The sequence below is a fragment of the Pleurodeles waltl genome, chromosome 5 (assembly GCF_031143425.1).
Source record: "Pleurodeles waltl isolate 20211129_DDA chromosome 5, aPleWal1.hap1.20221129, whole genome shotgun sequence".
Classification (NCBI taxonomy): domain Eukaryota; kingdom Metazoa; phylum Chordata; class Amphibia; order Caudata; family Salamandridae; genus Pleurodeles; species Pleurodeles waltl.
In genome coordinates, this window is record NC_090444.1 from 828,864,189 (window position 1) to 828,884,950 (window position 20,762).

Sequence of the window (20,762 nt, forward strand, 5' to 3'; positions counted from 1 at the left end):
TCTGGTGAAAAAGCATGCACCCACTGTTTTACCATCAAGAGTCTGACTGAGCAGCACCTCATTGTCAGTTTTTAAGGAAGTCATGATGGTTGCTTTAGCTATTTAGACTCAAATAAAAAAACATTCTGCCCAATAGTGTTAGAAGGCCTGGCACATTAAAAATAAAGTATAAAAATCAACAGACATTGGTCTTTATTAAGTTTTAAAGAGCTTCAAATGAAAAAGCAGTAAATGATTCATATTGGGAGAATGACATACTCAACTTCACCGGTGACTAGATAGCTCTTAATTCTTTGTTTGCGAGAGCTGAAATTGTAATATACAGTTATCAGTAGAATTACCTTTTACTTTCTCAGCAAGTTTTACTGTTTTAAGCCTTCAACTAGTGTTTAATATTGACCTTTTCACAGAACTGCTGTCAACCTCATTATACTGGGCTCATACTGGGGAGTCTGAACTACGTAATACCAGGGCTGCAAACTGTGCAAAATACGGCAATTCGACTTTTGCTTAAAGTCCCCGAAGTGTCCCAGTATCACACCATCCTAAGCAACTGATTTGGGTACCGGTGCAAAAAAGATCACTTTTAAAGCCTGGACATTCGCGCACCAAGCCTGTTACAAGGCTGCCCATTAATTAATACCTGTCCACCAGGCGCTATGAATATCGCCCACGAAGAACCCTACACGCACAGTCTCCCCGGCTGTTGGTTATCCCCCACACCAAAAGTAAGAAGCGGGGTGGTCCGGCCTGCTCTGTTTTGGCAATTAAGCACTGGAATGAGCTTCCCTTCCAACCCGGTTGTATTCATGATTAAACCGTTTTTCGGAAGCAACTAAAATCTCAATTGTTTAAACTGTAGGGTGGAAGATGTTCTTTTTTGGCAGTCTGTCTTAGCACTGGGACAGTAGCATAGTAGCTGTGCAGCTTAGACATATTTTCACTCATTGCCCATTCATTCACACTGATCTATAAGGATAAGAGACAGCTGTCATTTAGCAGATGCTTGTCAGCCGTACTACCTCACCGAGCTAGATTCCTCAACGTTTATTTCCTAGTAAATAGCTGTGTTTGAAAATGGTAAGGTTAGTCTCACAGTGGTATTCAATTCGTTATTCGCCTCGAAGCTCCCAGGTGGTCATGGACCCGTTAAGCTAGGAATGACACTCGCCAAATGTGGCACAAAGCACCGACCCTCCCGCCCAAACCTGTTCTCTGCTGTGCCACAGAGCCTCCTCCTGAACCTTTACTCTCAAAATACTGTCGACACAGATGATCAGTACAGGACCAACAGCCCCCGATACTTGAGCCTTCCTCCACTGGGCTCTGGTACCAGCCCGTAAGCAGCAGCTTGACCTGAAACACGTCTTGGTGGCCACTGCTCTTGGCCAAAACTTAGGAATGAGCTTGCTTTTTAAAACATTTTTAATAGTATTGTTCTAGAGAGCGCGCACGAGGCACTGTTGTTTCAAAAGCATGAATGGAATAAATGGGTGAATAGCAGTACCACACTGATTCGGCTGTGAAATTCAACCTCTTGATGTCCTCAAAGTATATCCGTATGGCCATAAATCGTGGGTGAGCTCTACTGACATTTTTACAGCTCGAGCCTCATCTCTGTACATATCCACATGAATTCTAACAAGGAGGGTTTGCAACAGCGGTCCGGTAATGAAATAATCGACACTGTAAATCACAGAGCGCAGGTTGGGACAAACAACAATCTTTACATTGCCAACAAACATACTCAGATAAGCTGTAGGCTAAATCTCTGTATGTCATCAAGGGCTGCCCGGGTGTAAATTAAGGCAGTATTCAAGTTGTGCACCTCCATTCACAAAGGTCAAACACAAATATACATGAATGTATTCATGTACCATATAAAATAACAAATTATTATACCTTATAAAGATTACAGAACATTGCCAATTGAGAGAACTGTGACTTACCCACTTCAAGTCTTACACCGAGGAAACTGTGCCAGATAACTGTGGAACTTTGATGCTCGAATCTCACTCCCTTGGATTTTATTCTTGATTAACTAAAGAAAGACAAAGATGAAACAAACATTGACAAAGCCAATCTGTCTGGCCTTTCACATAGCTGCAGATACCTCAAGAAATTACTAGATGTCTTTTCCAACTGCATTCTCCTAGTTATGAGTCACCTGGGAAGGAGGAGAATTTTGATGCATTCCCAGCTTTTACTAGTCTTAGTAAATCGAGGACTACTCCAAAATCCATTAGTGAATATGTGGGAATACCCATGTTCCACCCATGGAATTCTTTCTCACTGCAGGGTAACGCAGGGCAGCCACTTGCACTGCCTTGTGGTATTCCAGATTTACTAAGCCACGCAGAGCCACGCAAGGAGCTTTGCTGGCTAAGTAAATCTCACTGAAGCCCTTCCTTTGCCTAGCGCCACCTTGCAACTGCTTAAAATTTCATTCACAAAGTGTGTGTGGCTTCAACATAAAGATGTACATATCCCTTTTGCTACTCAAATAAAGCTTTGATATTCTTTCATGAAGGTGCATTTCCGCTAGCTGTTACTAGGTCAAATGCAAAAGCATTGAAATTCTTTAACTAAGCTGCAGTTCCACTGATACTTACTTGGGGTCCCTTTAAGAGTCAAATGCAAAAGCTTTGAAATTCTTATAAGAATCTGCAGATCCACTAGTTACTAAATGTCCCTAATGTCAAATGCAAATGCATTGATATTCTTTTGTGAATTTGTAGTTCCACACGTTATTACTCCCTCACAAGTCAAATGCGAAAGCACTGAAATTCTCTAGGTGTCCTTCAAAATTGGAATGGAAATGTACTGAGACGCTTTCATGAAGCTGCAGTTACACATGCCAGTTCCTAGCCAAATGCAAAAGCACTAAAACATTTTTATAAAGCTGCAGTTCCACTCATTAATAGAGGCCCAGCTCCAATCAAGAGCAACTGCTTCAAATGACCTGGACCAAGCTGAGGGGGTGTAGCTTTAGTATATACATTTGCATACACAATTTTGCTGTTTTAACCAGATCAGTTGTGTTTGTTTTCCACAGCATTATTTGCCAAAGCTGGTTCAAAAAAGTTAGTACAAATTAAAAAAACATTTCTTGATTTTTTGTTTTAGTTTGTAGTCACCAATTGCTATTTATAGGAACTTTATTTAGTGGTATGTGGAACACAATAAAATAGTTTACTTAGGCTGTTTGTGTTCTGGTGATGTGAAAGTCTTACGCCGTTTGTGTGGGAGTCTATGATTATTTCTGTACTCTCCCTTTAGGGGCAAGCAGTGTTGATGCAGCCTTGTAAAGCTTCCTCCTGGGGTGAGTGGTGTTAATGTAGCGATGTTGACAATCCATGTAGGCGTGAGTGGCATTACTGCAGCTTTGGAAAGCTTTCTTACTGGAGCCTTTTGAAGTTCCCTCTAAGGGAGAATGACCTTACTGCAGTCTTGTAAAGAATGACCTACATGAAGCCGATGGGATGTGGCTTTAGTATATGAATTTGCCTATGCACTTTTGCTATTTTAGCCACATGTGCTTGCTCTCCATAGGAATAATTATTTACCAAAGCTGATTTATATGGAGGACCAAAAATTACAGATTTCAGTACATTTCATGAATTCTTTTTTAATTTTGTGATCAGAGTCTACTATTTATAGGAACTTTTATTCACTGGTAAGTACTATACAATGTTTGTTTTGGTTGCATATGTTTGGGTGACAGGGAAGTCACCACGCTCCAGGTAAGAGTTTATGATTATTGCTGTGTTACTGAATGTTTGTGTGAAGCTTCCTCTAGGGGTGACTAGTATTAATTGCAGTCTTAATGACACTCCCTCTAGGGGTGGGTGGCATTACTGCAGCCTTGCAAAAGTTTACTTACTGCAGCCTTGGGAAGATGGTATTACTGCAGCCTTGTGAAGCTCCATTTAGAAGAGAGTTGTGAATGCAGGTGTGTGAGGCTCCCCCTAAGGAAATAAAGCATTTGTGCCACTCTATGAGAAGGAAGGAGCTCGGTACCACGAAGGACGGCAAGCATCAGCAAAATTCTTTGATTTGGGAGGAGTGTTTTGTACATACTGACACTGCTTGTGCAACACTCGAATAGGGGAGACACTGCTCCACAAGTAGTTATTAGAGGGCTCTCTCAAGTCATATACAAGTGGTTGAAATATCAATCAAAATGCTCTGGGCGTGTGGCTTCAACCTAAAAATCTGCATACACACTCTAGTTACTCTATTGAATTGTGCTTTTTTTCAGTAGCATAAATAAACTTACCAAAGCCGGTTTATAGTGAGAAATGAGCATTGTGATTTACAATCCATGTCTTGAGAGTTATACAAAGTTAGTGTTACTGTACTATAAATAGGGACCATCAGTCATTGGGAAGTACAATTTATGTTTTTTTAGGTGTATGTGTAAATGTGCAAGAGCAAAATGTAGTCACTCAATGTGAAGGCATCCAGTTGATGAAGTAGGCTGGTCTAGCGATCTGTACCTTTTGCCGTGGGGCAAGGGAGTATAATTTGAACTACATGTCAATAGACCAATGGTGAAACAGTGTTCTTTGGGAACCCCTATATTTGTATATTCTGTCTGATATTTTTTTGGGAAAACAAGAGGCTGGCAAGACAACTAAAACCACCAACTCCCAGAAAACCACTGTCCCCTTGTAACAAGATCCTTATTTCCCTCTTATCACAACATTCAGATCTGGCTTTGAAAAAGTGTCAGTCAGTGAGCTGAGAGAGACCAGCTAAGAGAGATGAGTGTCATGGGAGAACAGTCTAGAGCACAGCAGAATGGTACAATTGGGGAAGTCTAGGCAATACCAAGTACCAAGTTAAAAAGGACTGATACCGCTGCAAGACTGAGGACCAACTAACTCTTATTCAGAGAGAAAAACGCACAGAATCCTCCTAAAGTATTCTTTATACTTGCGCTACAAACCTCAAATAGAGAGCTTTTCAGGGAAAACTACAGATTCTTCTATGTCATGGTGCAGTGAGCACAAGTCCTTTTAGTGAGGGTGTATAAATTGCTTATATTATTTTGAGTCTTAGCTGGCATAGTTTCACATAAAGTCACAATGTTTACGAAGAATAAAAGGTTTAATTTTTTTGATCAAGCCAAAATCTCGGAATATGGCTCACATTAAGAAAGTGAAAGATTTCACAAGACCCATAAGCGAAAAAGCTTAAGCAGTGTATGGTTATTCAACATTGTGGAGACAGATTTGTCTTCTCCTTACAAACTCACATTTAAAGTGACAGTTAATTTATGTCTGGACCTTAAACCGAGCTTTTGTTTAGAACTTCTGATGCTAAAAAGTGGATGTTATACGCTGAAAAGCTACATTCTTACTGCTTCTGCCTTGATTCAGTGGAAAGATTTCCCCCAAACGTTTTGAATTCCAGATCTTTAACTCACTGACTGCTGACGGGTTTCTAATCTTTTTTTTTTTCCAAATCTCTTTATTGGGTATACATTTTGCATTGGCTTTACATTTGGAACATATTGTAATCTGTGAATTAGACAAAAGCAAAGATATATTTATTGGTTCGTTAGTCATTTGCGGTCGCAGCACGCCCTGTTCTAGCACTGTGAAAAGCAGGTTATTTGTTAAGACTGTCACAGTGGCAGCCGCATGCAAGACTTGAGTATAAAGAGCAAAATGTAAATTGGGTGCCAGAACTGGGACTGGGAACTGCGTCGGGCAATGCATCTGTAAGTGATTAGATAATGAACCTGGTATCGGGAGTAGGTGAGGGGGAAGGAGGAGGGCACTCTCCTTGATGAGGGGGAATTCTCACGTGGGGGGCAGCTAGACGTGATAAGGGGTGTTAAAGGGGGAGCTCTCTATGTAATCTTTGAACTAAAAGAGCATGGTGTCCCAAGCTGCCGCTATGGGGTGACTCCATATACGGCAGGCTTCATCCCAGTGTAGTGCAGAGCTCTCTGCCTCTCCCAACTGGTTGGGTGCGGTATGCCACTCAGCTACAGAGGGGGGTGGAGCTTTCCAATGCATCGCTTGAAGGCGTTTGGCTAATAGGAGCACTAGATTGGCAAAGCGGGCCATTACTGCCTGGCATTTACGGCAGGGGAATAGTCCCAATGCTTTGGCTGTCCATGTTTTGAGCGTGTCCAGTTTGGTGACCATGTATATGGTGGTGTGAATTTCATCCCAGTAGTGCTAGAGTACTAGACAGAACCAAAACATATGTTGGAGGGCTGCTGTGCCTTGAGGACATCGTGGGCATGTTAACTGGACCACCAGGAATATTTTATTTAGGCAAGAGGGAGCAGACAGGTGGGGTGGAAGAGCATATATTGAATGTTTTTTAAACGTGCGTTTCGGGATATGGTCTTGGGGAATTCCTGTGCCCTGGCCCTTTCCGAGTTGTGGAATAGCTTCCCAATATCATCCTCCTAGCAGTGTCGGGAGGTGGGTTAGCCTGGCATCTACATGTGCTCTAATGGCTTTATAGAGAGCCACGTAATAAGTTGGCTTCCATGGTCCATTTAGTACAGGGTATGTATTACCTCGTGCCAGGGTGGTTCTTCTTTAAGGGGTCCCATAGTGAGCGCATGGAGGCGAGGAGTCGCCAGTGCATAAGAAACAGCCCGAGGGGGGGTAGCATTGTCTTATTGAAGAAGGGCGAAGGTCAAAGGTTGACTGTCTCGGAATCAAGTCTCCCACTGTTTCAATCCCGTGGGTTTTCTACTCCGATAACTGATCAGTCATGAAAGGGTCCGCCATGCTAGGGAATCCCAGCAGTGGAATATTTGGAGCACAGACAGGTTTCTAATCTAAAGGTTGAGTATTTCTCATGGGTAAATCTAGTTCAAATTATCAGATTTCTTTCCTTAACGGGACAAACGTGCATCTTTATCCCATACCAAATGCTGAATATACAAAATGTATGTTTCTAGCCAGGATTAAAAATCCTGCACCACTTTTTGAGAAAGAAGGTTTTTCGGAAGACACGGAATAAAATTAAGTTCAAACTTTCCCAGCATGCCTATGTTCTTTGGAAAGCAATTTCCAAATAATATTTACTAAGGCACTTCAGTGAGTTAGGAATACGAGATCGTCGTGCCACCTGCTAAAGACAGTTACAAATTCCAAAACAGTGAACCAGGATGTTATCTTGTAAAATCAAAAAATTGAGCACCGCTGAATACAGTAACACTAACAGACACGTACATTGCTTCGATAAAAACAATACATAACAAAAACGCTACAAAAATACTATTTTCAAAGAGTAAGACTGCATTATTAAAAGAGCAACATATTTAAACTTTTAAAAACACCCATTAAGTATGCATCACACTAACATATTCTCCCAACACACAAAATCCACTTAAAAATCATCACAATTTTGTAGTTTTCTTTCATACCGTTGTTACATGTGTTTTTAGATCCACTTTGTATATGTTCAGGATTCACCAGGCAGGTCTGTTTTCTGAAAAGTATGAGCATACTCAAACAATACCTACGATCAGGATACTGTACTATATGATTTCCCTGTCCATCTTTCCCCCACAACAACCGTGAAGCACATCAATTGTTCCATAGAGTAACACATTCTGTGGGTAGACTCTACCTCAGTTAGAAAGTGGGACTCTAGTTGACAGCAGTATACACCCTGACCAAATAGAGACCAAAATCCTAGTCAGAGTAAGTCAAAATACACAACCTACATTAACCTGTGCTCACCCTCTGGTAGCTTGCTGCAGAGCAGGCAGGCTTAACTTAGAAGGCAATGTGTAAAGTATTTGTGCGACACCCACACAATAATCAAAGGTGGTACACCACAAAAAACCTCCACACAGATGTAGAAAAATAAAGCTTGTTTATCTGCATAAATCAAGATCAGAATGATACGGGTCCAATTCGTCAATGACTAAATATACTTTGAAGGATTAATTAAACAAGGTTGATAACCAAGGATGGAAGGAGGTGTCAGGGACAAATTGGCACAAGTGTGCATTGTTTCCCCAGATAATGGGAATGTCCTCGGTGCGCTCCTCTGGGGCAGTGGCTGAGTGCGAGGCTCCTGCGCTCAGTCACCAGGAAAGCAGGCAGGGACGGCAGGGAGCTGTGAAGCAGGAGGCCGGTGACAAACAGGGGGGGGGGGGGGGGGGGGAGTCACGGCCATGGGTCTCAGGGTATAAATGGACAGCAAGGTGTGCAAAGCCCTTTGACAAAAGCGGGTGGCCAAGTTCAGCAAGGCATCTTGACGTTAAAAATCAAAGCCGGCAGCCAAGTTTAACAAAGCTGCTCAGAGGTGATTGATGCGAGCAGGAGGCAGGATCCAGGAAAGCCACTTGGGGTAATTGAAGGAAGTGGGCGGCTAAGTTGTGCCAAACCCCTCAGGGTGATTGAAACAAGTGGGTGGAGAAGGTTAGAAGAGCTGCTCAGGGTGACTGACGAAAGTGAGCGGGAAGATCCAGCACTGCCACTTAGGGTGATTGGAAAAAGCAGGCAGCAAGGTCCAACAAAGCCGCTCGGGGTGACTGAAGGAAGCGAGCGATGAAGGTTGGCAGAGCCGCTCAGGGCGATGGAAGAAAGCAAGTGGCAAAGTCCAGCAAGGGTCTCTCGGAGTCACTCTAGGGGTTGGTTGATGAGTCCTGGGCTACCGGTCAGGGATCAGCAGGAAGCAGGGCAGGGCAGCAGTTCCTGGGAACAGTCAATCCAGGTAGAGAGTCAATCCAGGTAGAGAGGCAATCCTGGCTCACAGCTGTCTTAACTCCTGCAGCGTTTTTTGAGTCCAGAAGTGTACTAATTTGAGTGGGTCGGGGACCCAGTACTTAGACAGAAAGTGCCTGTGAAGTTGGGGATGGCAACAAAGAATTCCAGTGTAGTGCACAGTCACCCTTTCAGGTCAGCCCTGGCTCCAGACTATCAGTGGGAGGTAATCAGCCCTTTGTGTGGACTTTGGTCACTAACGTTTGAGGTGTAAGTGTGAGCCCTTCCCAACCACCTCCCCAGGAAAACCCGTCAGCATGCAAATGCAGTTGAGTATCCTGTGTTGCGAGTGTCTGGAGAGAATGCCCAAGTGTAGCTGTCACCCAGCCCAGGTCAGACGTGTACTGGAGGTCGGCTGTGGGCACACAGGGCAGTGAGTGCAGAGAAATGCCCGCTTTCTATAAGTGGCATTTCTAAAATAGTAATAAATCCAGCTTTACCAGTAAAGATAATTTATTCTTACCACTCCGATGGTACTAAACACGGTGCTCTTTAGAATGTAAAATAAAAGTATATAGAGAGTCTAAGGTTTTTCCTAACAGACATCATCTAAATGACTAAGTCAACTGTGCAACCATTTTAGCCTATATTTCAATAGTTGTGAAATCACACTTTTTGTATTTATGTGTGATGAAAAAATATTTTAATAGGATGAAAACAAATCAGAATATTTTACATGCTGGTGTGCAAATAATGTGTTTTCTGAACCCCAAATTTAACAGATTGTTAATACACTATATTGTTTTATCAGTAAAGCTGCAAGTTAGTGGAAAGGTAATTTCTTGGAACTGTGTGTAGATAGCAATATGCTCCCATCAAATCATGGCTTAGTAAAATAGTTATTAAAAGTGAGTGTTCAAACTAACTGATAAACACTCCTGCCCTGATGGCAATGGTGTTAGTAAACTAAAAGTAAGTCATGAATCATGTGTCCTCTATATGTGGGCTAGATTCTTGTGATACATGGAGCAAACTTTAGTCTACTTAATCAAACAAAAGAGGTTTTTGGTACCTCAGAAATGTTGAGCTCATATATTTGCAGGTGCAATCATGTATAAATGAAGAAAAAGGTGACTCTGTAAACTATGTGCCTAGTATCACACAATTTGAGACCCGTTTACGGGTCAAGTACATTGTAGGTAGGTCGAGTGGATTATTTAAGTTACGCAACCTGCAGGTCTAGTAAAATTTTTATGATTTTTCAAGGCCTGCGCCGCCACATTCTACATGCTCAAAGGAAGTGAATCACACTGGGCCTCTTTGACAGGGGTAAAGGAAAAAAACCTTTGTACTTAGGAAAACTGCCACTATGACATTTTGCCAATTCACCTTCATTAAATTGGAACTGACAGACTAAGTACACATTGTGCACTCTTAGCACCTGTTTCAGTGCTCTATGCACAATATGCTGGCAATGGCAGATCTGGTACTAGAATTACTAGCTGCCAATTCCATAAAAGTTCAGTTGCATTCAGGAGATCAGTGGCATAACCAGCAGAAACACTGCACCAGTTGTTACCATAGAGACTGGACACAATTCCAGACATGTGCAGGAGGTGTACAGCATTGCCAGCAGACTTGCTGTTTGTTTCAGAAAATACAAGGAAAAAGAGCCGCACTGCCTCCGACTGGATAGTAAAACAAGTATTGGTGAAGCCAATAGGATTTGCCTGTGCAAAATCTATTGTTTTAAATGTTTTTTTTTTTTTTTTTTTTTTTTAACATGTTGCACACAGCATAAGCTACTGTGAAACATGCATTTTATTGGATGGCTTAAAATAAAACAAAAGAAAGCACTATGACGCGACCAGCACTGACTAAATAATATCAATTTTGTTTTCCCTCCCTTTAAGGCATATTGCTCACAGCAGCTCACGCTGCAGTGCAACATGTCACAAAAAAAAAAAACATTGACAAAGACAATACATTTCGCATAGGTGAAACCTAGTGGCTTTGCCAATCCTTGTTCAAATGGTCTGCTATTGTGTAGTGTATTGTAGCTGTTAAATCCTGTACCTGCTGCTTTATCGTATTGTATGATATATATACCTCATATTTTGTGAAAGACCTGGTAAATTGGTTTATTTGTTGGGAAGAGGCCCAATGACAGAGTTGTAGGTAGTAAATCATGTCTTGTTCTCTAAACTGGAAATCTGACTTACCTTCCAGAAAGAACTACAATTCTGCTACCAGAATAGGTCTGTTGGAGACCAGCATTCTCTCTTTTCCCACTGCTTTAAGTATTCACCTGACATAGCTGGGGAGTCTGCTATCTGTTCTAGACCTGTTCTCCAATTCTTCACATTTGTCTGAGCATTTTGGCTTGTCTCTAGATGTGCTACTGTGATGTGTAGTTATTCATCAGTTGCAGTCATTACCTCCATTTTGTTCTCCGACAATTCCAAGAGCTGATATTCATTCTGGTATATAAGTCCACCTTTGTCTGCTCTTTGGTACTCATGCTTTCCACAAAGTATTTCTCAAAGGCATGCTTAATCTGGCTAAGCATCCCTTCAGATCATGCTGTTTGGTGCCCCTGCGGGAGAAATTTACCAGTGTGACCCACTCTTTGTTATATTTTAGGAGTGACATTAAATATTACAGCCAGTGCATATACACCTAGGTGACCAACAAGTTTCATTTCCTTCTACGTTACTAATCACTTGCTGCTTGGCAGTATGTTTCTCTGTTTATGACCCTGTTTATTCCATGAGACTTTCTTGCATGTTTTAATGCATCAGTACCCTTTCCTCTGTTCTATTTCTATATTACTTTATGTTGCCTGGTTATCATCATTAGCCCTTAGTGTTTATATGTTTCAGACTTGGCCATTTTCGCTGAGCCCAGATTCTACTTTTAGCCTTAGGGTGTACCTAATTCCTCCATACGTGCTCCTACATGCTGTGATATTATAACAGTCCGCCAGCAAACACAAGTTTTGATGGGAACCTAACTTGCATTGGCTGCAGCCCTTTGAGAGGTATCCTGGCCAATTTGTTTGTTGCTCAGTTTTACACCCAAGTCTACTTTTTATGTTACTATGTCTCTGCAATAATTAAGGACCTAATAAAGCCTTCTTAGTTCAGAGTTCCTTTAGTAAAGCATTGTCTGCAATCTCTCCCTGCTATAGGAGGTTCCCGGTGGGCATATACCATATTTCATATTCTGGTCCCAGTATACTCCTCCGTTGTTTGCCAGCACTACTTCTGCCACATTATACCTTATGGTACACTTACCTCTCAGCCTCCCAGGTCTCAACAGATGTTACATCACCTGCTTTAACGCTGCTGTGCATCACCCAGCATACACGCAGGCTGAAGTACTGGCTAGTTCGGGGGCACCATTTTGCTGCCACTGCTCCGCTCTCCACCAAAACGTACAGATTTTTTGCAGAGGCTTTTACAAACACTTTTAGCTCGCTCCTAAGCAGTACTGGTGTGGCACAAGGCTCCCTGTGCATTACTACACACCCTGCCAACTGCCTGTGCATGTCTGGGGGAGGCTGGACGACTGCCTGCTCATTTTCAAGCTCTGAAGTGGCTCTCTTTGTGGCAGCCATCTAGGACAGAAGTCTTGCCCATTTTTTTAAGGTAACAATTAAAAAACATGTATTGCAACAATCACTTTTCTCTTGGACTGAAACTTTCTTTTCGATTTCAGCTCCTCACAACCATGGTTTGATTTAAATCTTTCCAATTTATAGCCACGGTTAGAATTAAAAGCAACCCAAAACACATTCTCTTAATGTCACTGATTGATGACTGAAGCAACGTTTTTAGTATGTTCAGAAGATAGTAGTTTTTACTGTTTCTCAAGCTCATTTGACAGTGTGTCAGGAAAAAATATAGTAGGCAAATGTAATCTCTACCTCAAAGCTCATCACCACCTCCAAATAAACAATAGAATGAGCACAAGAATCGTCTTAACATCATCTGTAGAGGTTACCCGCTTGTTCTGCTGACAAATCAGATTTGTCATTCACAAGACCCAAGCAGTGATTACAAAAAGTGAAAAATTATGGATTTTAGCACCAAAAGACAATTACTAGGAAGCTCTACTCTCTGTGGGATATTTCTGGTCTGCTATCTGAAAATTGCCAGAACGTGCTCACCAGTCAGAGGCATACCTTTCTTTTCAACTACTTATTTCCATTTTTTTTTAAACTTTGTAATATATATTCAATTGTTGATGTTTTTTTCAGAACTTGCATGCCTCAGGCTTAGTCGATTCAAAAACAGTTTAAAAATAAATACTTCTAATAATGTCAGCATTTGTACCTATGCCCAGTGAATTTTACTGAATGAAGTAAAGCACAGAACAGCAGTAGCTTCCACTCTTCCATTTACTAACAAAGATTTTCATAGCTTTCCTCAGAACGTATTACCCAATGAATCTACTAAAAACTCGGAGCTGCATTTATTTTTTAAGTGCACACGCACCAATCTATATTTGAAGCGAAAAAAAGCTAAATATTTAGTTAACAGTATTGAAACAGACCTAAGAATATGGGGTCTGGATCGGTCACCTCTCAGATACGGCTACAAAAGAGCAATCTTCGAAAATAGATCTCTAAATGATTGTACCAGGTAGTTTCAGTGTAACCTAAATAGTCCTACAGCAATCCAAATAATAATTATTAAAGAACAGTCAGGCACCACGATTTAATGTTAAATTTGAACAAGCATTGCCATTTTAATTAACTTCAAACTTATTAAATCGGCCTGCACTTCACCGGAGGGCTTTACTTTTGTGCCAATATACCTGCTCCTGTTTTTATTAAGCCAAAGCTTCCCAAACTTTTTAAAACCATTAACCACTTTTAGAACCACAAAGGTTTGCGACCCACCTAGCTTTGACATGAGGCGGGTGATTTTTTAAAGGTAACTAAAGCATTGTGTGGCATCACCTCTCCCAAGTAGATCCTTGCACAGGGGTTTGCTGCAGGGAGGCAGGTTCCAAGCACGTATCTGCTCAGTAGGTATAGTTATATGGGAGATGAGCATCCCCAAGCAGATCTAGCCAAAAGTCCCTCCCTCCTGAATGAGTGGCCATATAGTATTTCTACCCCCGCCCCATTGGGTTTGCCCACAATGTGTTCACCCAAAGGGGTAGAAAGAAAACTAAGCACTCACATTTTTTTTTGTTTTTAAATTATTGGGGCATTGAGACAAAACCATCCCACCCTTGGGGCACAAACTGTCTTTCTGTCTTCCTTGGTGGGCAGATTAGGGAATTTTACCCCCAATCTAACCCGCCTAGTCAAAAAGCATACTAGACCACAGAGATGCCCGCCCCCCCCCCCAAAAAAAAAGAATGGTAATGGGACCAGCTTGCTCCAACATCGGCTTCAATTGCAGAGGTGAGCAAACACGGAAAAAGTATTGAGGAGTCTTCATAGTTCATCACACCAAATCCTAAAGTCTGCCTACAGGTTCTTCTAGCCAGTAAACATGTCTTGTCACTGGTTAATAACCCAATAGCTTTGTCAGGGCATAAATATGTGGTATCAGCAAACGAAGAATCAATGTCTTCAAATACGGGATGTCATAAATAATCATGAGTGATAGTACATCAAAAAGTATTACATTAAGAGCAACTGCAATGATATCCATAAACATGTCTGTATTCTACAGTCGTTGTGTCTCTAAGTGTTTTAGTATCAGGCCTCATTCCCTCACACCTGAAGTTTAAAGTGCTGGTCTGCCTTCCTGGGGCAGATTAGGATACATAACCATCTTTCTGCAAATTAGTTCAATATGACCTGAAGCATCCTGTATGGACTGAGCCCATGCCTTTGCAGATGGTTGGGATGAATAACATATATGAAGGAAACGCCTAGCAATGTAGTTAACAGAAGAGACACTGCAAAAGGTACAAGCATAATATAACCTAACATGGTGCTAAGACCTGCAGGGGTGCTTAGCGATGAAAATAGATTCATGACTTGGGGAAGTCCCTTCACCTAAAGAGGTTAGTAGACTCTAAAAGGAAGAGACGGATAACGCTTTGTTTTATTAGTATACTTTTCAGAAAAGTAAAGTAGAAGATAACAAGCAGAGAAAAGCAGAAGTGGCCTGGACCACAGAGAAATGGTGTGGTCAGCTTCCGCTGCAAGTACAGAGGACTATCTGTAAAGGTGACTTTTCGAATCTACCAACTAGATTGATAATCAATGCTCAATTTAGATCAGTGTATGAGGAAATGGACAGGAGAAAAAGGCATGACAATTGCAGAGAATAACTTTCTCAGGATTTTGCCGCAAGTCGGCAGAATGACCCCGCTTGTGGCGTAATTGGAGAAACAGAAGTGCAAGATGGCCAATTAAGGACTTGACCAACTGGTTGAGAGTTTTGGCAAATTCCACCTCATGCTTCTATCAACATACATTTAATTATTTAATTAAATGAGGAAACCGGAGAAGTAATTTACCTGTGGCTTGATAGGACATGTCAAGTTCAGGCTGATGCAAGGGCCCAGTATGTAAGTAGGGCATGGCATCAAAGAAGACAGACAATGCTGGTGGTCTGTTAGCTTAAGAGCAGGAGCCAGAACTGTATTTGATAACTGGGGGAAGAGGGGTCCAGGATTTTGGTAGGTAAAAAAAGAACGAGAACATCTACAAGGAAGATGTAAGGTTTATTTTTATGTTCCTTTTTGTTTTCTAAATATTGTGCATATTTTATTATTTCAATGTTTTCTCTGGGTTTTTAAAAAGACGTCTTATGCAAATGTTTTTTAAAATCAGTGAGCCATTGTATTGTGGATTGTAGCACAATTCCACATCCTAATTGTAGTGGCTTGCATGTCTTAAATCGGAATCTTTCTGGCTCCCTGAGGACTCTGTATCAGTGTGACATAATAGCAAGAATAGAATATATGAAAGCTTGGGTTAGAATGTTGGAGTTCACAGGTACACGCAGAGGAATAAAGACATGTGATTTACAGCCCCATGTGTGGCCTAGTTATTCAGTGGGTACCAGGCCGGGGAAGACGCTGCAACTGGCGACGTGATAGGGGCTAAGTAACCCAAAGAAGAAAATGCTCCCCTGGAGAATTTGCTTTGGTCCAAGCAAACTGCTTGTGCATGCCAAGTGCACCTTCATCAAAGTGCTGAGTCGAAAGTTGGCATATGTTGATTCAAAGCACAACTCCAACCGGTGCAAAACGTGAAAATGGAAAGAGAGGTTAATGGAAAAGTCTATGCATCGCTGGTCAAGAACCTAAGACCAGGATCCTACAAAAGGGTACTGCGCTGCCACGCAAAATTAAGTTATACAATACACAAAGCGTTTATGCTGAAGGAGGAGTCAACCAGGTCTACAAAGTGCAGTTAAAAGCTGCCTGGTAGCAGTATTTAGCATCTGATAGCTGAGATCAATCAGGTGTAAGACAATATAAGCTGAAGTAAAAAAAAGAATAATGTAAATAACTTATGGAGCCCGACAGAGTAATCATACCCCAGTCAACAATGAGCCCAAGTGAAGTGCCCGGGGATTATGCTAAAACAGCAGTCCATATTTCCAGTGGCCAGAAATTTGGCAGAAGGATGTTCTGCAGATGGAGCCCATCAAGGACAATTCCAAGGCTGTGTGATCACAGAGCCAGGGTTGGGGCATGAATAGAACTGATTCTGACTTCCAGACAAAGGAAGTGGAAAGCTCAGATTCTAACATCAGTAAGTTCCACACTGGTCTACAATGCTGCAGCCTTCCTCAAAGCACCACCACCATTCAACACTGCAAGAAAGCAAAATACTGGCAATAGAAGAACTGCATGGATAGAGACATTTGAAGATTTCATAGATGCAATTGAAGAGACTGATAACAAGAAGATTATCAAATATCTCAAAAATCTTGCTGGTGATGTTGTGTAAGAAGTCATAAAGAAAATACCAAGAACAGACTAAGAGGTTACATACTGCCAGATTAATAATGCGTTGAATCTTAAATTTAATCCAGGACCAAATGTTGATTATGAATGATAGGTTTTCAGTCACAACATCAAAAAGAGTTGGCAAAACAAGCAATGAATTTGTGGAAAGACTCACCCCACTCATCAAACACTTTAAATTCAAGTTTTTTAATGTTGAAGAAGCCATGAGTATTAGAGTGATCAATGGATGCGTGTCCGATTCATTCAGACTAAGAATGCCGAGAGAAAATCTAAGAAAACAAAGGCACAAGCATTGATCAATGTGCTTCATGGCACAGTGGCAAGTGACTACTGGCTCAGTTTCAACATAGCTGCTGACAAGGGGCTGATTTCAGTGAATTACAACATGAATACTCATCACGAGATGGTAAGTCAATACCCTTCGTTGTTTCATGGTTTAGGAAAATTAAAGACTATGAACGTAAGACTGCATATTAATGAGGATTTCCGTCCTGTTGCTCAGAGACATAGGCAAGTTTCATTTACAAGAAGCTGCTGAAAACACTTGAATCATTACTTAAGTATTATTGAACATTGTACTGGCCAAATGCCATGGGTTTTTCCAATAGTAGTAGTTTCTTTAAAGGACCATAAAGTTACTGTTTGCAGATGTGTTGACATCTGCCTGGCGAACAAAGCGACTGAAAGAGAGCGACATCTAGGGCTGCACATTGCTGGCATGCTCATACAATTGAACTGGTGCCAACATTTTCTCTCGACTTGATTTGAGTAAAGATTATGCTGCAGATATATTACAACCGTTAGTTTGTTTAGATACAAGACACTTAGCTATGGTATGTCATCAGCTGCAGAACCTTTCCAAGATGTTACATGCTGTATCATACAACCTGCAGTGAATGAAATTCACTATATCAATGACATACTGGTTTTTGCAGCTACACAGAAGGAACACAATAGCCCTCACACAAGTATGTCAATTACTTGGTGATGCAGGTTTGACTTTGAATGCAGACAAGTGTGAGTTCAATAAAACAAAACTGAAATTCTTTGGCCATATCTTTTTTGATGGGGTATGAGGCCTAATCCAGCAAAGTCCAAGCCTTGAAAAATAAGGAGCCCTCACAAGATGTGTCAATAGTACATTATTTTCTTGAAATGGACAGCTACTGTTCATGATTCATAAAGGAAATGGCATACTTCAATCAAAAGCTTTACACTGAAATTGTGGTGGACCTAGGTCGGCTGAGTTAGGTGTTGTACTTGCACAGCATACTGGATGCCTCCAAAAGCAAGATGCCATATCGTGGCCTATGCTAGTAGAAGTTTGCCTCAAACAGAACGTCCTTACTCACAGCCTGAAATGGAAAGTTTGGCTGTAGCATGGGCTTGTGAACAATTCCATGTACCCCTTTAAGAAAACAATTTTACACTGGTGACTGATCATCAAGCTGTGCTGGCCATCTTTTTCAATCCAAAAGCCAAAATGCCTCCTTGAATCGAACAGTGGGGACAAAGATTGCAAAAGTGCAATTATTCAATGGTGCATCGACCAAGAATGGATCAAAATCCTGATGACTACTTTTCGAGTGCCTATTCAAGGTCAAAGTACTCCATCAAAAAGGCTGAGGCGTGCATCAATTCCGTTGTCAAGGCAAGTGCACTAGCTGCTGTATCATTAGTCCAGATTATCACTGCTAGGGTCATGACAGTGACCTGATAAAGTTAAAAGATATAATTACACGTCAGTTGTGGGACAAAACAAGTTCAAGCTCTCAGTAATGATGGTGAATATCAAAAGTACAAGAATGTCAAAGACAAACTGTCCATAACTCAGAAAGGAGTTGTACTGCGAGGATCCGGATTACAGAGTCTATGACAAAAGGTGATAGGAATAGCTCATAAAGGACACCATGGTATTGATACTACAAAGAGAGATGAAAGAGTTGAAAAGGAACTCAAAGTCTGTCACATATGCAACTGCCTGTCAACCAAAGTCACTCAACATACTCTAAATATGTCAGACCTCTCTAAGCATGCATGGGAGAGTAGAACCATTGATTTCTTTGGTCCACTTGATAATGGCCATTATTTAATGGTGATTGTATAAGTATATTCATGTTTTTCTTTAATCAAGGATCTTTCATTCACAATACATGAGCGATTAATTGAAAAACTTGTTGGCATCTTTGCAATATGGGGCTTACCGGCCATTGTGAAGTCTGACAATGGGCACCCTTCAACAGCAAAGAATTTTAAGACTTTCTGGAGCAAAAGATCACACCCTTATGGCCACAGTCCGATGGACTTGTTGAGCGTTTTATGACTATGTTAAAAAAGCAGTGCAGCATGCAATTCTTGAGAAGCTCAGTTTAAAGAAAGTACAGAACTCTACCAGGTTACCGTTCAACACCCCACTGTACCACAGGTAAAAGTCATGCGACTTTAGTGTTCGGGAAAGCAATGTCAACCAAGCTACCCCAATGGAACACAGAAAGGAATAGTAGTGAAAACCTGATTCGTTCAAGGGACTTGGTTAAAAAGCAGAAAATTACAATGTATGCAGACAAGAGGTGACATGCATAAGAACTCTCATTCTGAAAAGGAGATCTGGTGATCGCTCAACAGTTACGGAAAACAAAATCTAAAAAAGTACTGTCTACCAAAGAACACAGGAAGACTGCCCAACAACCTGGGAAGTCCCTGACCAGAGACTGCTCTCACTTAAAGCCTATGTTTCATCAATCTTCAACTCAAGATGGTGAAAGAAAGACTGATTTTGAAAACCCAATGACTGTTGCAATCACTGGCATCTCAGAGATTGAAGACAAACATTTACAGCTTCCAGTAACCAGATCAGTTCAACAGATCAAAGCACCAACAAGACTAATTAAAACAGATATAATTGTACATGTTTCTATATATGTAGATATTTGAGTTGGTCTCATTATTTTTTTAAAAATTGCAATTTCACAGAGGGGGAGCTGTAGTGTCTTGCATGATTTTGAGATGTAATCGCTAGAATAGAATGTATGAAAGCTTGGTTTAGAATGTTGGAGTTGACAGGTACATGCAGAGGAAAAAAGAAATGCAATTTAAAGGTCCATGTGTGGCCTAGTTACTTAGCTGGTACCAGGCTGGGGAAGACGCTACACTATAACACTACTATTGTTGCATGAAAAAAATTGTGAACACAAGAGTTACCATGTGTTCTCTGTGATACAGAATGACCTTTGAAGGATACAGTTATTACTAGAGTTCAGAGACTACAGGTTGATTACACTCATGTGGCCATGAGAAAAAAAAAGTGTGCAAAGCTCCCTGCACGAGCACTTCAAAACAATGGTCTAATGATGCACCTCCTGTACGAACTCTACGATGAGAAATAAGGCTTTAGTGCATTTGCTTAAGGAGTACTTAAAGGTACAGAGAATTGTTCATTTTGACCTGTAACATGCAGGGTATGGAAACTGAATTCTTGAACTCCAAGCAAGGTGAAGACAACATCTCATCTGGTAGTGAAAGACAATGGAAGGACCAAGACTACTCCGAAATCTATATCAATATAAAGCACAAGGTACTTTGTGTACAGCAAGGATCTAGTACAGTGACGATTTAGGTTGGCTAAAAAATAAAAAAATAAAAACTTCCCATATTCTGCCTGCAGGAACATACAGTAGCAACTATTTATCGTAGATAAGTATATTGCACAATTAATGATAGTCATTACAAAATACATAAATGGACATGAAGCCATTAACACATACATTAAAGGGGAAAGTAAACAGTAAAAAAAAAGTGTATGAATATGTGCTAAGAAAAACGCCAATCTTTAAAATTTCATGAAGAGCATACAGTAAAAAGGACAAGTCAATTGAATCATCATCATCATCAGTCCACCTGCTGAGTATTCTGCTGGGAGGCCAGTAAGTAAGTCTTTCTTGTTGATATTATTCTGGCAGTTTCCTAAGGAAATTCAGTGACAGCCTCCTTCAAGAAAGGAACTGCATAGTTATTCAATGTGTTTGTTGCACACTACAGAAATTTCAAAAATCATGCGGTTACTTGTTAAGAATCCCCTTTCAGTCAGATTACAATAGCCGTTATCAAGATTCATAT

The 20,762-nt window shown here is 41.0% G+C and overlaps 1 protein-coding gene across 20 annotated transcripts in view; it reads right to left on the reverse strand.

Moving 5' to 3' along the window:
* EPB41L2 (erythrocyte membrane protein band 4.1 like 2) overlaps positions 1 to 20,762 on the reverse strand; it is a 1,020,488-nt gene that overhangs the window by 929,926 nt on the left and 69,800 nt on the right. For 16 of the 20 annotated variants that reach the window (XM_069234854.1, XM_069234865.1, XM_069234873.1 and 13 more), the window contains one exon: positions 1,950 to 2,041. The exons of the other annotated variants lie outside the window; for them this stretch is intronic. The gene's annotated coding sequence lies outside the window, so the exon portion shown is untranslated. The remainder of the gene's footprint in view (positions 1 to 1,949; positions 2,042 to 20,762) is intronic. 20 annotated transcript variants of the gene reach the window in all.